Raw genomic sequence first — 18,524 nt, 5'->3', positions numbered from 1 at the left:
TCTGGCCGTACCAGGGACAAAGGACTGTACCTGAATCACTCCCCGATGATCAACTGTGACTGGTGCCTACCTCGGCCAGATGGATGGAGGCTGCGTGCGAGTGTCGGGTCCCGGCAGAATCCCGGATGACCGACTGCTCCAGGAGAGGACGCTTCCTCACGTTTCCTCTGATGCGATCCGAAACTTCGGAACGGCGCACGAGGACCAGGCTCAACGTCGGGGGCGCTGCTCTCTTCGCTGCAGGAGACCGGGCTCTCCGTCGGGAGCGCTGCTCCCCTTGTCACAGGAGACCGGGCTCTCTGTCGGGAGCGCTGTTCCCCACGTCACGGGGACCGGGCTCACCGTCGGGAGCGCTGTTCCCCTCGTCGCGGGAGACCGGGCTCACTGTCTGGAGCACTACTCCCTTCGTCGCGGGGACCGGGCTCACCGTCGGGAGCGCTGTTCGCCTCGTCGCGGGCATCATGCATCATGCCCACAGTGTACTCACCTGTTGGTGTGGAGGCCCATACAGCAGTCCATACTGGGGTAGGAACCCATCAACCAGTCTCTCCAATTCCTCTGAAGTGAAGGCTGGGGCCCTTTCCACAGTCGCACGGGCCATGGTAGGTTCCAGAAACAGGTCACAGCAGCACATGAGGTGTAGGTCCTCTCCTATTTCAGGTCAGGAAGCAAGAGGGGAATCAGATAGAAATGGCCATCACATCTGCGGTGGTGCATACCGTCACCGCCGGCGTAGATCACCATTGGCCACTGTACCCTTTAGGGCCCAATATTAACCAATGAGAAATTGAACTGTGGTTTGTGACCGCCTCCCACCACAGCGCCCAACGTCAGCGGCATTACCTCACTTCCACCTGTCCCTTCACACAGGACATGCGGATGCCATTTCAGGGAGGGGGGGCAGGCCTACAGAATAATGCTGCATCAAAGGAGAAATTAGCACATACTTGACAAATCACACTGTCCCATAACATGTTTACAGATTGTAGACTACTGTTGTGGCTCCATTGTTCAGTATGTGACAGCCTCCTCACTCTTTTGTCCCTTAGATACCTACCGCTGAGGATGAATAAGAGATGGAGACATACCCCTGTGTAAAGACCCCTGGTGGACTTGGCTACACTGGAGGACAGGCACATTATCCTCACCTATAGACTTGAAAGGGCCACAATCACAGAGCTGTGTGCCCAATTGGAGCCTGACCTGATATTTGCTATCCGTCAGCCCACTGGGATCCCCCCCTCTTGTGCAATTGATATCAGTTTTCCATTTCCTGGCAACTGTGTTTTTCCAAGTGACAGTGGGTTTGGCAGCAGGAATGTCACAGCCAATGTTCTTAATAGTGCTGACAAGAGTGTTGTCTGCCCTGATAAAACACATGTGCAGCTACATTGCATTCCCCCAGGTTGAGTATTTGGCGACTGTGAAGGCTGGGTTTTTTGCAATAGCACATATCCCCAATATAATAGGGGCGATTGACGGAACACGTATTGCACTTGTCCCCCCGCCAGAATGAACAGGTGTTCCTCGAAACATAGGAGTTTCCACTCTATGAATGTGCAGATGGTGTGCTTGGCGGACCAGTATATCCTGCACGTCAATGCTAAATATCCAGGGTCATTGCATGATGCCTTTGTCTTGAGGAAAAGCAGAATCACAAATGTGATGGCCCAACTACAGAGGCACAGGGTGTGGCTAATAGGTAAGCCCTGGTTCCCACCCAGTATATATTGGTGTATGGGAATGGTGTTGGCCATATGGGATAGTGTGTGGCTAAATGTTGTCCCTCATTATTTGCAGGTGACTCTGGTTACCCAAACCTATCAAGTCAAGTCAATTAAGTCTTTATTCGATATTTCATCATAAAAGACATGCTACACGTCATAATACTTATAAAATTATCAGTACTAACGATTAAAACAATAAATACAATATTTTATAAAAGCTACTAAGAACGTATTAAATCTATCTAATGCTTCATTTGTTAAATATTTTAACATATTAAAAAAAGAAGTACATTACTTTAAAAACTCAGTTCTAAAGTTCAAGATAATTTACTTATCTAAAACATGTAGCTGTTTTAGTAGTTCAGAACAAATTATCCATGCCCACCCCAGGAATTTGGCCACCCCTATTGCTATAGTAGGTGAAAGATCAGTTTTAAGGATCCTACAAGCAGTCTCGGCCGATTGTGTGCCCAGACTTTTGCATAGGGGTACCAACCACTTCTTCCTTGGGGCAGCATATAATGGACAGACAAAAAACAAATGGCTCACATTTTCCCGCATTTCAGTACACAATGGGCAATTATCTGGGCCTCCAGTGCCCCAGGTTGAAGTTAAACACCTTAATGGTATTGAGCCCACTCTAACTTGGTGATATAATTTGCGGTCCATAGGTTTCGTAATAACATCCCAGTACTTTTCAATTGCAAAGACATCTTTCACGTGTACAAATGTTGTTGTAAGGGAACTACCTATAAGGGATGAGTGTCTTATGCCTACCACCCATTCCCAATATAGTTGTTTCAGCTCTTTTTTTGAAGGAAAAGTAGCTGAGTCTGGGTTGTGCCAAAGGGCACCTAAACCCATGGCACAAAGGGTGGTTCTAACACCCTTAAACCAACCAATCTTATCGGATCCTAGGGTGTCCCTTACCTCGAGGCATGCTTTCGCATATAATAACAGCTCTGGGGTAGACCACAACCTCCGCCAGAAGGCCAAGGACCGAAATCTGGCTTGATCTTCCACCGGTTGGCTGCAATATTTGCAGGTGACTCTGGTTACCCAAACCTATCATGGCTGCTGACCCCTGTGAGGAATGCCAGGACAAGGGCAAAAGAACGTTATAATGAGGCACCTGGGTGAACCAGAAGGATAATTGAAAGGACCTTTGGCCTCCTGATGGATAGGTTCCTGTGCCTCCATCTGACATGTGGATCCCTGTACTACTCACCCAAAAAGGTCTGCCAGATAGTGGTGGCATATGCATTGTTGCACAACCTGGCCCTCAGACGCCATGTCCCTTTTCTGCAGGAGGAGGAGACTTGAGATGCCCCTGTGGCAGCAGTGGACCCTGTGGACAGTGAGGATGAGGAGACAGGGGACAAGGCTATAGACAACAGAACATCTTCAATCCATCAGTATTTCCAATGACACAGAGGTGAGACAGTGCAACTTTACATTTCAATGACTTTGGTTGTAGTCTGTGCAGCACTGACATGATGGTATTTCCCACTTCTATGCCCACTAACTGTTACCTCTGGCTATTAATTTTTCAGATGTTTGTGATTTGACAAATACTTCTGATGTGATCACAACAGCCAGCTACAGGTCATTGATTCTATGTTCATTCTATGTACAGTTGATTTGCAATGGTTGTACCTGTTTCGATCAATACATATTTGAAATACGACATACTCGAAATCGATTTTTATCCAAGGGTGTTGATTGTACTGCTAAGATATAGAGAGGGAAGTGCAATGGGATGGGGTGATGATGGAGGATAGTCCAGGGTATTGTTCTAGTCTGTTTGTAGCACAGGTGCCTTATCCAAGGAGACATAGGAAGGGGAGCAATCACAGTTCAAGGTGGACAGGGTGATCGCTGGGAACGTTTGCAGGGCGGTTCACCTTCTGCAGGGGGAGGGGTGCGGGTGGCCTGTGAGTCCTGTGGCGGGGCCTCCAGGCCACTAGCGACAGCGGAAGTGGAAGGCTGTTCAGATGACTGGCTAGTGGCAGGGGCCCGCTGGTGTGACACTGCCTCCCTCATAATGTTAGTCATGTCTGCCAGCACCCATGCTATGGAGATAAGGGTGTTGTTGATGGCCTGCAAGTCCTCCCTGATCCCCTGATACTGTCCCTCCTGCAGCTGCCTGTTCTCCTGCACGTTGTCTAGGATCTGGCCCATCGTGTCCTGGGAATGTTGATAGGATCCCAGGATCTCATAGAACGCCTCCTGGAGAGTCGGTTCCCTGCTCCTGTCCTCCCCCTGATGCACAGCAGTCCTCTCAGTGTCCCTGTTGGCCTATGCCTCAGTCCCCTGAACCGTGTGCCCACTGCCACTGATCCAAGGTCCCTGATTGTTTTGTGTGTGAGGTGTGGCCTGGGGTCCCTGTACAGATGGGCACACTGCTGATTGACGTGAGGTTTGGGTATGCTGGGTGGGTGCTGTGGTGTTGTTTCCTGATTGGGGAGGCTCTGTGGTGATCTGTGACTGGGCTTGGGTAACCGGCTGTCCAGTGGTCCCTGATGGGCCAAGTAGATCGTCCAGATCCTGAAGACCAGAGTTACTGTCATCACTGTGGGCCTGTTCATTTGGGGGACTGGATAGTGCTGGCAGCTCCTCTCCGGTGACATTGGCTGAGGTACCTGTGGGGATGTAAATGGTGTGTTATGGTTAATGTGTATGACATATTATACATACCTGGCTTTCCCTCTATGGTTGGTATTGCCCTGCCAGCTTTTACTTGTGTATGTTGGTGTACGGTGGGACTGTTAGTTCTTGTGCTGTGTGTGCTTTAGTAATGAGTGTCCATGCAGGGCTGTGAGGGGTGTCCATGCTTTGCTACAGCATGCAGGGCTTGGCATTGGGATTATAGAGATGTGATGGTGGAGTGTGTGGGATGGAGTGGAGTGATGGGAGTGAGGGTATGTGCTGGCATGCAGGTAGGGGGTGATAATAGTAGAGAGTTGACTTACTAGAGTCCAGTCCTCCTCCGACTCCGGCCAGGCCCTTAGGATGCAGTAGTGCCAAAAGTTGCTCCTCCCATGCTGTGAGTTATGGGGGAGGAGGTGGGATCCACCACCAGTTCTCTGGATAGCAAGCTGGTGTCTTGCTGCAATGGAATGTACCTTCCCCTGTAGGTCGATCCTCCTCTTCCTGATGTCGTCGCTTGTTCTGTTGTGCTGTCCCACAGCGTTGATCCTGTCCACGATTCTCTGCCATACCTCCATCTTCCTGGCAATTGATATCTGCTACACCTGTACTCCAAATAGCTGTGGCTCTACCCTGATGATTCCCTACACCATGACCCTTAACTCCTCCTCAGTGAAACGGGGGTGCCTTTGTGGTGCCATGGGTGTTATGTGATGTGTGTTGGTGAGGGTGTGTTGGGTAATGTGTTGGGGTGTGTGAAGTGGGGTGCGTGAGGGATGTATGGGTGTATGTGGTGTGTTTTTATGTAGTTCTGTCAGTGGTCTTGGTGTCCGTCTTGTGGCAAAGCTTTGTAATCGGGACGGATTGTGGGTAATGTGGGTGTGTTATTTATAGTGGTGTGGGTATGTGGGTGTGGTGTGTGTATGGGTGTCAGGTGTGTGCTGTTTGAAATTTTGTCCAATGTGGTGTTGATTTGTCTGTGGGTGTCCATTGTGAACCTGGCGTTATGTACAACCAATGGTTTACCGCCGTTAAATGTCCACCGTGGTGATTTGTGGGTAGGCGTTGTTCTGTTGGTCTAACAGAGTAGGTTTTGATACTGCCAGTTTATCACTGACCTTTGGTCTGGCGGATTTGTGTCTGTGGGTGAATTTTGTCAGATTGGTGTGTGTGGGTGTGTCACCTCAGGGGGAAGGGAAAGGGTGGGCACCTCAGCCGGTTGAGTGCACAACGCCAAGTCCACGAGGGGGCCCCATGCCCATTGTTCAATCCTGGGGAGTGCAAAGCCACAGTCTCTCAAGTCTCTACAGTGGGTGGTTTGCCCACTGCTATATTCTGGGGTGTGCAAAGCCACAGTCTCTCAAGTCTCTACAGTGGGTGGTTTGCCCACTGTTCAATCCTGGGGAGTGCAAAGCCACAGTCTCTCAAGTCTCTACAGTGGGTGGGTTGCCCACTGTTCAGTCCTGGGGAGTGCAAAGCCACGGTCTCTCAAGTCTCTACAGTGGGTGCGTTGCCCACTGTTCAATCCTGGGGAGTGCAAAGCCACAGTCTCTCAAGTGGATAACAGTCTCCACTGGTTCTGGAGGGGGCCTTGTGCCCAGAGTGCTTAATCCTGCCAAGGCCTGAGGTAGTGGATGTATGTCTCCACTGGTTCTGGAGGGGGCATGGTGCCCAGAGTGCTTCATCCTGCCAAGGACTGAGGTAGTGGATGTATCTCTCCACTGGTTCTGGAGGGGGCCTTGTGCCCAGAGTGATTCATCCTACCAAGGACTGAGGTAGTGGATGTATCTCTCCACTGGTTCTGGAGGGGGCCTTGTGCCCAGAGTGATTCATCCTGCCAAGGACTGAGGTAGTGGATGTATCTCTCCACTGGTTCTGGAGGGGGCCTTGTGCCCAGAGTGCTTCATCCTGCCAAGGACAGAGGTAGTGGTTCTGGAGGGGGCCTTGTGCCCAGAGTGCTTAATCCTGCCAAGGACTGAGGTAGTGGATGTATGTCTCCACTGGTTCTGGAGGGGGCATGGTGCCCAGAGTGCTTCATCCTGCCAAGGACTGAGGTAGTGGATGTATCTCTCCACTGGTTCTGGAGGGGGCCTTGTGCCCAGAGTGATTCATCCTGCCAAGGACTGAGGTAGTGGATGTATCTCTCCACTGGTTCTGGAGGGGGCCTTGTGCCCAGAGTGCTTCATCCTGCCAAGGACTGAGGTAGTGGATGTATCTCTCCACTGGTTCTGGAGGGGGCCTTGTGCCCAGAGTGCTTCATCCTGCCAAGGACAGAGGTAGTGGATGTATCTCTCCACTGGTTCTGGAGGGGGCTTTGTGTCCAGAGTGCTTCATCCTGCCAAGGACTGAGGTAGTGGATGTATCTCTCCACTGGTTCTGGAGGGGGCCTTGTGCCCAGAGTGCCTCATCCTGCTTATGGCGGCCTCAGTAGTGTCAGAGCTTTTGGCACTCATGGGCCTGGGGTGCTTGTGGTGACGGTGTCCTTGGCAGCGGTGCTTGTGGCTGCGGTGTCCTTGGCAGCAGTGCTTGTGGCGCGGTGTCTTTGACAGCGGTGCTTGTGAGAGCGGTGTCTTTGGCAGCGGTGCTTGTGGTGGCGGTGTCCTTGGCAGTGGTTCAGCTGCTGGCGTTCCTCTCTTGGGCAGCGGCGCTGCTGCTGGCGGTCCTGTCTTTGACAGCGGTTCAGCTGCTGGCGGTCCTCTCTTGGGCAGCGGTTCAGCTGCTGGCGGTCCTGTCTTGGGCATCGGGCTGCTGCTGGCGGTCCTGTCTTGGGCAGTGGAGCTGCTGGCGGTCGGCTCCTTGGAAGAGGGGCTGCTGCTGGCGGTCCTCTCTTGGGCAGCGGGACTGCTGCTGGCGGTCCTGTCTTGGGCAGCGGGGCTGCTGCTGCCCAGCTCCTTGGCAGCGGAACTGCTGCTGGCGGTCCTGTCTGGGGCAGCAGGGATGCTGCTGGCGGTCCTCTCTTGGGCAGCGGGGCTGCTGCTGGCGGGATCCTTGGCAGCGGGGCTGGTGCTGGCTGTCCTGTCTGGGGCAGCGGGGCTGCTGCTGGTGGTCCTGTCTTGAGCAGTGGGGCTTCTGGTGGTCGGCTCCTTGGCAGCAGGGCTGATGGCGGTCTTCTCCGCCGTGCTGCTCTTCCCAGATTTGCCGTTTTTTTTGTGCCCCTTCCCCACCTTCGAAGGTGTCGCAGCTGACTCCACACTCCCACCTGCACCCATGGGAGCAGCTTTGGTGGCTGGTGTCTTCCCCCTCTCCCACCGGGCACCGGCCAACTTTTGATGCTTGACAGGTGGGGGACTGTCCGTGCTGTGGCTCCTTGCCACACTGGCTGCCCTGCTGCCTGGTGCACTCCATAATCTGGTGACTGCTGGCACCACTGGTCCCGCTGATGTTGTGGCTGAGGTGCTAGGTTGGGACCTGGAGAGTCGGGCCATAGGAGACTGACGGGGTGGGGGAGGTGAGGGAAAGAGGTCAAGGCTGGCCAGTAAAAGTTTCTTAGGAACACTGGGACGGGTAGATGGAGGGGGTTAGGGAGTGGAGGAAGAGGTAGTGGTCATAGGAGGTGTACGTTTGCTGAGTTTGGGTGAAGGTGCATTGGCTGGAGGCTGTCATGAGGTGGATGGCTGGTGGGTGGGTGTGTGGCTGCGTTAGTATAGCTTGGGAGGTGGGCTCACAGACACACTGGGAGAGGACACAGGGGTGTGTGAATGGTAGTGGGGGTGGTGACTGCACGTGAGCGGGGTGTGGTGGTGGGTGTGCTGGTGATGGACATAGTGGCTGAAGATGTAGTGCATGCAGGTGTGAGTGGAGACGAGACTGGGAGGGAGGAGGGAGACGAGGAGGATGGGGACACAGTGGAGGCAGTGGATGTTGATATGTCTGCATGTGTGTGATGCTTGTGTGAGTGCCTGTGGGATGTGTGGTGCTTATGTTTGCCAGAGCTTCCTTTGTGTGTTGAGGTGTGTGCATGCTGGTCTGATGGTGTGCTTGCGATAGGCTGAGGTACAGGGGTGTGGGTCTGGGTGGAGAAAGTTGGAGGGGGAGGCTATAGACAGGGACAATGGCTGCCATCAGTGCTGAGGCCAGAGTCTGAAAAGCTCGCTGAAGGGCTGCCTGACCAGAATGAATGCCCTCCAGGAATGCATTGGTTTGTTGCAACTGCCTTTCTACACCCTGATGGCATACAAAATGGTAGACTGCCCAACAGTGAGGGACCTGAGGAGGTCAATGGCCTCCCCACTGAGGGCAGCAGGGGTGACTGGGGCAGGGCCTGAGGTGCCTGGGGCGAAGGTGATGCCCCCCCTCCTGGGTGAGCGGGCACGGGGCAAAGGCTGAGGGGCTGCTGGGAGGGCGGTGCTGGAGGGGGTGGTGGCGGCTGTACCTGTACATGCGGGGGGCACAGATGGGCCCGCCACCGCAAGGGAGCTTCCATCAGAGGACGAGTCTGCATCACTGGTGTCAGCTCCTGTCCCCACCGTGGAGCTCCCCTTGCCCTCCGTCCCACTGGTGAAATCGGTGTCCGTAGTCTCGCCCTCCAGGGCCATGTGGGATGCAGCTCCCTCCTGCTCCGGTGCCACTGCTCCTTCGCCTGATGATGCTAATGCACACAAGAACAGGGAGCCACAAAAAAGGGGGGAAACAACAGAAGAAAGACATGTTGAGTGCATGCATTACCGCTACCATTGGCGGACACGACAGACACAGAAGCCCCCTGCACTACGCTGCGCACCTGGGGTCCACTATTTAATCCCTGGGACATGGCCTACAAGGCTATGGCCGATATCTGCACACATGGATGTCACAGGAGCCTGACTAGGTGTAGTTGGCACTGTACCCAGGTGGGGTGGGGTGCCACAGGGTCTGCCTGAAAAAGGGGACTTAACTAGCACACTCGCCCTGGCCTAGGGGAACCCACAGCCCACCTCCCCCACCCAGACACCTCCACTGCACGCTGAATCAGCAGAATAAGAGTGTACTCACCCCCTTGTTGCTGCTGTGATGCCCTCAAGCGCCCATCCAACTCTGGATACGCCACCACCAGGATCCTGAACATCAGGGGGGTCATGGTGCGACGGGCACCCCTCCCACGTTGGGAGGCCATCCCCAGCTGGACCTCCACCATCTTCTTGCTCAAGCGGCGAATGTCCTCCTATCTTTTACGGCAGTGGGTGCTCCGTCTGTGGTAGACCCCCAGGGTCCGGACGTCCTTGGCGATGGCACGCCAAACATCCTTCTTCTGGTGGGCGCTGACCTACAGGAATTGTACAGGGAAAAAGAAAAGTTATTACCAACTGCACTGTCAGTCATTGGCCAACATCCCTACCCCCTGTGGCACATGCACTCACCGTCGTTTCATGCACGCCTCATTCCCCCCCCCCATCTTTCATCCACCTCACTCCACACCAGCATTGCCCATACAGCATGCTCACAGTGTACTTACCTGTTTGTCTGGAGGACTGTAGAGTAGCGTGTACTGGGGGAGGACCCCATCCACGAGTTTCTCCAACTCCTCCGAAGTAAAGGCAGGGGCCCTTTCCCCAGACACACGAGCCATTGTCTCTTCCTGACTGAGGTCACAGCAGCACTTGCAGTGTAGGTCCTCTCCTGTCAAAGATCAGGTATCGAGTGATTGAACTGATAGAAAATGGCGGTCACATCCACGGCGGTGCATACCATCACCGCCGGCGTACATCGTCATTGGCTCCTAGGACCCATAGGGTCCAATGTTAACCAATGCAGAATTGCGCCGCGGTCTTCGACCGCCTACCGCAACAGTGTACAACGCCAGCGCAGTTACCTCATATCCCATTGTCCCTCTTTATAGGTCAGGCAGCCGCCATTTCAGGGGCCCACATGGCTTTATTTTTATGTGCGTCACACATGCCTTGGCTCAACACTCATACAGGCAAATTTCGGGTTATGAATAGTTTTCTGAGTAAGCTGTGTTTACGCACCTCTGAGTTGGTTGACTCTGTGCTCGCTGTTGTCCTCCATACGCACCGTCCGCTGGGACATGTTAGGAGATGGCGGCATCTTCCAGTGTACAGACCGCTAGTGGACCTGTCGACAATGAAGGAAAGACATGTAATCATTACCTACAGGCTTGATCGTGCCACAATCCTGGAACTGTGTGCCCAGTTGGAGCCAGACCTGATGTCAGGTATCCGCCATCCCACAGGGATCCCCCCTCAAGTGCAGGTGCTGTCAGTACTCCATTTCCTTCCAAGTGGGTCATTTCAAACAACGGTGGCCATAGCATCAGGGATGTCCCAGCCTATGTTTTCCAACATGTTGTCCAGAGTGTTGTCTTCCCTGCTGAAACACATGCGGAGCTACATCGTTTTCCCTCAGGTGGAGGATTTGCCTACAGTGAAAGTTGACTTCTATGCCCTGGGACATATCCCCAACATCATAGGTGCCATTGATGGGGCACATGTGGCCTTGGTCCCCCCCGCAGGAGTGAACAGGTGTACAGAAACTGGAAGAGTTACCATTCGATGAATGTGCAGATGGTGTGTTTGGCACACCAGTACATCTCCCATGTTTATGCCATATTCCCTGGCTCAGTGCATGACGCTTACATCCTGCGGAATAGCAGCATCCCTTATGTGATGGGGCAACTACAGAGGCACCGTGTGTGGCTACTAGATGAGCACCTGGAACCAAATCAATGGGAATAGTTGTCCTGGTCTGGGGATATCCCTAAGAGTTAGTGTGTGTCTAACAGTTGTCCCTCGCCATTTGCAGGTGACTCTGGTTACCCCAACCTGTCATGGCTACTGACCCCAGTGAGGAATCCCAGGACAAGGGCAGAGGAACGCTACCATGAGGCCCATGGGCAAACTAGGAGGATTATAGAGCGGACCTTCAGTCTCCTGAAGGCCAAGTTCCGGTGCCTCCATATGACAGGTGGTTCCCTATTCTACTCACCAAAGAAGGCGTGCCAGATCATCGTGGCCTGCTGTATGCTTCACAACTTGGCTTTGCGACAACAGGTGCCTTTTCTGCAGGAGGATGGTCCAGATGGAGGTGCTGTGGCAGCTGTGGAGCCTGTGGACAGTGAAGACGAGGAAGCAGAAGTAGAGGACATCGACAACAGGAACTTTGTGATCCTGCAATACTTCCAGTGAGACACAGGTAAGAAGACAAACCTGCCTACTACATGTACTTTAAAACTACTACCTCTCTACTGTCTGTCATTTTCACCAAGTGTGTGGTCACTGAGTTGTCACTTTCTCTTACGATTTCACAGATGTGGGTCCCACTGTGTGACATCTGCATTGTTTCCTCATGGACTATAGCTGTGTGACATAGGTATGTTGACATTACCATTGAAAGAGCATTTTGTCACTGTATTTGCTAATACACTAATTCGAAATCACAGACTGACTCCAGATTGTTTTGTGCTTTAAGGGTGTTCATTTAAGTGCTCAATATTGGAGGGGGTTGTAAAATGGTGAGGGGTGATGGTGGAGGAATGTCCATGGTAGAGTCCAAGCTATTAGTCTCACAGGTGCATTGTCCAAAGGGGCATAGGAAGTGGAGCTGGGGCAGTTTGAGGATGGACAGGGTGACAAGGTGGGACAAAAGGATGACAATCAGGGTGGTCTCATTTCTTGGCGGGGGTCTTGGCATCATTCTCTGTCTTTGTCCTGGATCTCAGGGACCGTTTGCTGGGTGGTTCTCTCTCTGCAGGGGGTGGGTTGCTGGTGTGGTGGTCCTGTGGCAGTGCCTCCTGTCCACTAGTGCCGGCAGAGGTGGTGGTCAGTTCATCGTCCAGGCTAGTGTCAGGGGCCTCTTGCGGTGCCACAGTGTCCCTCCTGGTGTTGAGGACTTCCTTCAGCACCCCTACGATGGTGCCCAGGGTAGAATTGATGGATCTGAGTTCCTCCCTGAAGCCCAAATACTGTTCCTCTTGCAGTCGCTGGGTCTCCTGAAACTTGGCCAGAACCGTTGTCATCTTCTCCTGGGAATGGTGGTAGGCTCCCATGATGTTGGAGAGGGCCTTGTGGAGAGTGGGTTCCCTGGGCATGTCCTGCCCCTGTCGCACAGCAGCCCTCCCAGTTCCCCTGTTTCCTTGGGCCTCTGTCCCCTGAACTGTGTGCCCACTGCCACTGCTCCCAGGTCCCTGTTGTTGTTGGGGTGGTGGGTTAGCCTGGGTTCCCTGTAGTGGTGGACACACTGCTGACTGACGTGTCCTGGGGACAGAGGTACGGGCCCGCTGGGTGGGTGCTGTGCTGGTGTTTCCAGAGGGGGGAGGCTCTGTAGTGGCCTGTGACTGTGTGAGGGGAACTGACTGTTCCGAGGTCCCAGATGGGCCGGGCTGGTCGTCTATATCCAGTTGGACAGAGCTGCTGTCATCACTGTGGGCCTCTTCTGTTGGTGGTGTGGACATGTCTGGACCCTCCTGTCCGGTGACGTTGGGTAGGGGCCCTGCAGGGGTGTAAAGGCATGATTATTGCATCTGTGTGTACCATGGTGTGCAATGGGTGGGTGACCGTGTACCCCAGTGCTTGCATTCCTGTGTGGGACCTTGTATGATGATGGTTTGGGGGTGTATGGGTATGTGCAGTGGCCATGCTTTGGTGATGAGTGTTCATGCTTTGGTGTTGCATGCAGGGCTTGGTGTTGGGATAGGTGGTTTGTGATATTGGGACATTAGTGAGGAGTTGGAGTGATGGGGTGATGGTGAGAGTGAGGGTGGAGGTATGTGATAGCATACAGGTAGGGTGGAGGATGTAATAGTTAAGATTTGACTTACCAGAGTCCATTCCTCCAGCTACTCCTGCGAGGCCCTCAGGATGCAGAATAGCCAAGACTTGCTCCTCCCATGTTGTTAGTGGTGGGGGAGGAGGTGGGGGTCCGCCGCCAGTCCTCTGAACAGCGATGTGGTTTCTTGAGACCATGGAATGCACCTTCCCCTGTAGGTTGTTCCACCTCTTCCTGATGTCATCTCTATTTCTTGGGTGTTGTCCCACTGTGTTGACCCTGTCCACTATTCTTCGCCATAGTTCCATCTTCCTAGCTATGGAGGTTTGCTGCACCTGTGATCTGAATAGCTTTGGCTCTACCCGGATGATTTCTTCCACCATGACCCTGAGCTCCTCCTCAGAGAACCAGGGGAGTCTTTGTCGTGCCATGGGGTGGTGTGGGTGATGTGTGGGGTGGTGTGTGTTGTGATGTGTGGGGTGATATTTAGTGGTGTGTTGTGTGAGGTGCGTGGATGTTGTGTGAGTGATGGTGTTGAGTGCCTGCGGATGCTTGTTTGTAGATTGTGGTGTCTGTCTCTGGCCTTCTTTTGGAATTTTTGATAGTAGGGGTTTGTGGGTGATGTGGGCGGGTGTTTTATATTGTATTGGGTGTTTGGGAGTGGTGTGTGTATGTATATCAGGTGTGTGTATTTCGAATTGTTCAATGTGGTTGTGTTTTGTAAAAGTGTGTGTATTTTGAGCGCAGCAGTGTGTACCGCCAATGGAATACCGCGGTTGAAAGACCGCCACGTGGATTCGAGGGTCGTGATAGTGTGGGCGTATTCCTGTTGGCGTGACGGTGGAGGTTTTGTTTTCGCCAGTTTATCACTGACCTTTGGTGTGGCGGACATGTGTGGGTGTCTCAATTTTGGCGGATTCCGAGCAGTGGGTCATAATGACCGTGGCGGTGTGTTGGCAGTCTTCTGCACGGCGGTAAACAGCTTTTACCACCAATGTTGTAATGACACCCATATTGTGCTAATTCTGGAATGTTCATGATAAAACCTTGCATAACCTTTCTTGATTTCCAGGTACCTAGATTTTTTAGGCCTAGTTATAGTGAAGCCTTAGGCCTTTCATGTTTTCCGCATAAGTGCTTATTTGAAACAAAACTTATTGAAAGTCATTTTGATTAATCTTGCAATTGTGTTGTTTAACTCTTGCTTCCACAGGTCTCCTTCGCCGCTGTTCCCAACCCAAATCCCATTCCCCCACTTGGCCATTCTTTAACTCTGTGCTATATAACTAGTGGAGTTTGGAGCTGCCAAGAGGTGGACATGTTGGGAACATGCTCAAGCCCCGAGGATCTGGACTCCTTGACATGCCCAGTGCACGTCGTGCTCACCGACTCAGGGGAGATCAAGGCATCACCACACCCAGTGCTGAGCCTGCTTCTCACTTAGCCGGCAGCTCCACTTCAGTGGTGCATGCCAGAAGACACCCCAATAAGGCTGATTTTGCCGTAGCAGCACAAATAGGGAACATGGTATCTGACAGCATACAGCCTTACTGACAGATGGTAAGTGATATGGGGGCACCTGTAGTCTTAGAAACTCAATACCACCATCTTGGGTGGATGGCCACACCCCCTCTGAGACAATCCACATAATGTAAACTATCACCATTTACTTTGAAATTCTTGCTTCTGTCCTTCTATTCAATACAGAGATTAAAGTTATTAACTTGAACCAGTTCTCAGAACACAATTTATACAGATGACAGTTTGCTGTGGGAAGATAATCATGCCAATAGTTTCTTGTCTAGGTCCTTGGCTCCATCTTCAACAGCATAGGAAAAATAATTATCTTACTTAAGATGTTAGAGGAGACTGTTCGTAACGTGTTTTTGGCATAGAGGAACTGATATTATTTGTGAGTGAGTGCTTATTTACAGATTAGACCACAATTATCTTATTTTTTCACCAAACTTAGCATAGCACTAAGGGCCAGCTGTATGAAGCTTCTGAAGAGTGATTCATAATTTGTGATATTTACTGAATCACAAATTAGAAATCCTTTATTTGGTATGTATACAATAGAGATAGGTGAACATTTATTGATTTGGTATGATTCACGTGTACAAACCACATTTATCAAATCGATTTGTAATTACCGAAAGTCACTTTTTGGCAGCGAATGACCTCACAAACAGGAAGTAGTATGCCACTTACTCAGTAAAGGACTGGAGAGCACTAAGGTTGGACAGTGAGTTTGCACTCTCCATCAAAAATCACCCATATGTAAATCATCCACCCTTGGAAATTAGGGAAATCGCTTGACAGGAGACAGACAAAACAGGAGCCAAAAGAAGAACATTAAAATTGTCCAAAAAGGAAAATGTTTGTCTCCATGCTGGAGGGGGTTAACTGTATTGGGGGTCACACAGAAAACAATTGCTGAAATCTGAAAATGATGGTATGATTTACGATCAAGGACAAAAGGGAAGGTGGTACCGAGGTTAAGTGAGGCCCGTGCAAGAGGAGGAGCACTCCTTCTCAACCCCTTACAACCACTCTTTAAGAGTTCATCAAGTCAACCCTGGAACATGAAAGTGTGTCTAGATTTAAGAACGCATTAACATCAGCTGCTGCAGACACTTGTAAAGGTAGGTGTAAAACATAACAATTTTCTTTTCCTAACACATAATCCCCAAAAAATTTTTAGAGATGTGAAAATGTTCAGCCAGAAATGTTTCAAATTAAAGTGTAAGGTATAGAACAAAAAGTCTGCTACACAATTTCAGCTTACTTTAGTATGGCATTTTGGGAAGCGTAGTTCAATATTTTAAGAAAAGTCTAACAAAACTTAAATTTGCTTACATGAAAAAGTAAAGCTGGTATACATATCTTCTATATATGATCAAAGTAACTTTAACTATGTTGTTAGAGTATATCCCAGCAGAAAGAGGTCATGAATCCAAAAGTGAGGGACATGAAAATGCAGAAATGGTCACTGGTGAAGGCAATCAATCACACTCCCAGAATTTACCACCCCAGGTACAATGTTCGACTCCAATGTAGCACTGACTTACAGTCTGTTGAGGAAGCTGTGGAGACAGGCACACATATTGAAATGGAAGAATCAGCAGTGATTCCCAGATAACTGTGCAGGAGATGTAGTGTATGAGGACATAGTGGACCAGAGAAGTTCCCATTAAAACAGTGGAGAGAATGCACAGTTGTTTGGAGGTTTAGAGACCTCATTGTTGAGGATCTACTACTTGTGACGCAAACAAATAAAAAATATAAATAAATTGGTGGACATTGAAAGAAGCTTCAAAAATATCTTCCAACATTTGGCTAACACTGTAGAGGTAAGTGAAAAGTGGACAGGTGAGATAGTAGATATGATGGCAGAGGCAATAGATAATTTATGTGCCCAGTTAAATCATGAAAATCTAACCCAAAGGCATAGGCAACATAATTATGTTGCCTATATATTGATGGGCTAAGTGGCTCTATAAATTGCCTTTCAAGGGTGACTTTAACCTAATCTCACTGTGCTGTCAACTTGCAGACAGACAAGTCTAACTATAGTGGGTATGTGGCACGGGCCTTGTACAAGTGACAAATGCAGTAGAAAGGTTGAAAAGCTAACAATTTGCAATTGTGGTTCAAATGGAGGCTGGGAAAATTGAAGATCTGTCCATTGTTAACAGTATTTCTGTGACACAGGCTATGAGCCTGCATCACAGTCATAGTCATAGTGGAATCATGGGAAGTGCAGGATCAACAACATCTGGAAGACCCACTGCTAGTTGTAGTTAACACAAACACTAAAACTCTATAAATGCATGCAATTTTATTTATGAACTATTGTCAGAATTTGTATTTAAAATATGTGAAAACATTTGAAAAACATATAGTTTAAAGATTGTTGAAGCTCTATGTTTGAGCATACTGATGCTTCCCTGAAAATAATGGTACATGTTATTTTTACTGTGTAAAATATGTTGATATATTTTATAAATGTACATAATGCTTACTTTAAATAAATGGTTGGTAATGTCAGTATATCTTGCTCTGCCTTCTGCTGCCCTTGATCCATCCTTGGTTTGATGTGCTGGTTGCTATTTATCCTCACTATGGTACTCTGGCTCAGACATGGCAGGCCGTAAGCCTTTACATGTTGATATATTGTCCAGTATTGAACATGTTGCTATTATCTTATAGCTTGTCCCGTTGTATACTGTAGGGCACCACCACTCTTATGGAGACAGCAAAAATGACTTTTGAGCAGTCTGAATGTCCTTTCTGTCACAGGCCTTGTTATTCTGTGAGCAACAATGTAACAATGCACACTTTGTGTTGAAGGTATAATGGAAGGTGTCAAAACCCATAAAAGCAAAGCATGAGCATGGTCCTTTGCAATGTAAAAAGATGCAATGTATATCAAATGAACTGGATCATCATGTGGAATATATGCTTCAGTTAATGTGATAGAAATTACCAAGTTAATCGCTGTCACCAAAATATCCTCTTAGAAGCCTGTGCAAATCCCACTGTGGCTAAATATAAAGAAATCATGGGTGCCGCTTGGGATTCTTGTCACAATATCTGTGATTAAATTGTAGGCATCACAGACCACTGGGATGTTTAGTGAATGAGTATTCTTTCTATTTCTAAAAAGATAATCATTGTCAGGTGATAATATAAGAACATGGGTTCCACTAATACACCAAATGACATTTGAACATTGTACAATCCTCTACAATTTTAATTATGTCCATTGTAAGTCTTGTGCAGTGCTAAGAAAACAGATACTTATTGCTCTTTTGATGTGAAATTACTGAAAATTATGGTAATACATCTGTTTGCCTAATTATCTGTAATTTTACACAAACATGCTACTGAAAAAACACAGGAACAACAAACATAGTGAAAATGAGAAGGCTGCTGGCTGCTGCTGTTCCTGTTGTTTTATTGAGGGATTGTTTCTTAGCTCAAACTGCAACTTCAGGTCAATTCTGGACCTGAGGGTGCATTTTGCATTTACAAAATAGCACTAAATGCTGAGGCTAATCCCCTTTCAAGATCCTGCATAACTTTACCCTAATTTCAGTTAATTACACTTCAGCAAATTACACAAGTTACAACCTATCTGCTGATTATAACACCATACAATGCATACTTTTTGTTTGGGAATAGGTACAACAATGATTGAAGGACTCAGACTAATATGATTTTAAAATCCAATCCAATGGTCGTCATATTTTATATTAATTTTGGGTAAAAGTCACTTTTAGAAAATTGGTATTTCCCTATATAAGCCAAATGTGCCTTTCTGCCAGTGTTCAGTGTCACCTGCTTGTTAGTGCATCTCCTATGGTGAGATGTGTATTGTTCCCAGATAATGGTCAAAGGGCTCTGCCATCCAGAAATGCTTTTCTCAATGACTGACTAGCTAGC

This window comes from Pleurodeles waltl, chromosome 11 (genome assembly GCF_031143425.1).
Source record: "Pleurodeles waltl isolate 20211129_DDA chromosome 11, aPleWal1.hap1.20221129, whole genome shotgun sequence".
In the NCBI taxonomy this organism is placed as follows: Eukaryota; Metazoa; Chordata; class Amphibia; order Caudata; family Salamandridae; genus Pleurodeles; species Pleurodeles waltl.
This window is presented reverse-complemented; position numbering follows the sequence as displayed.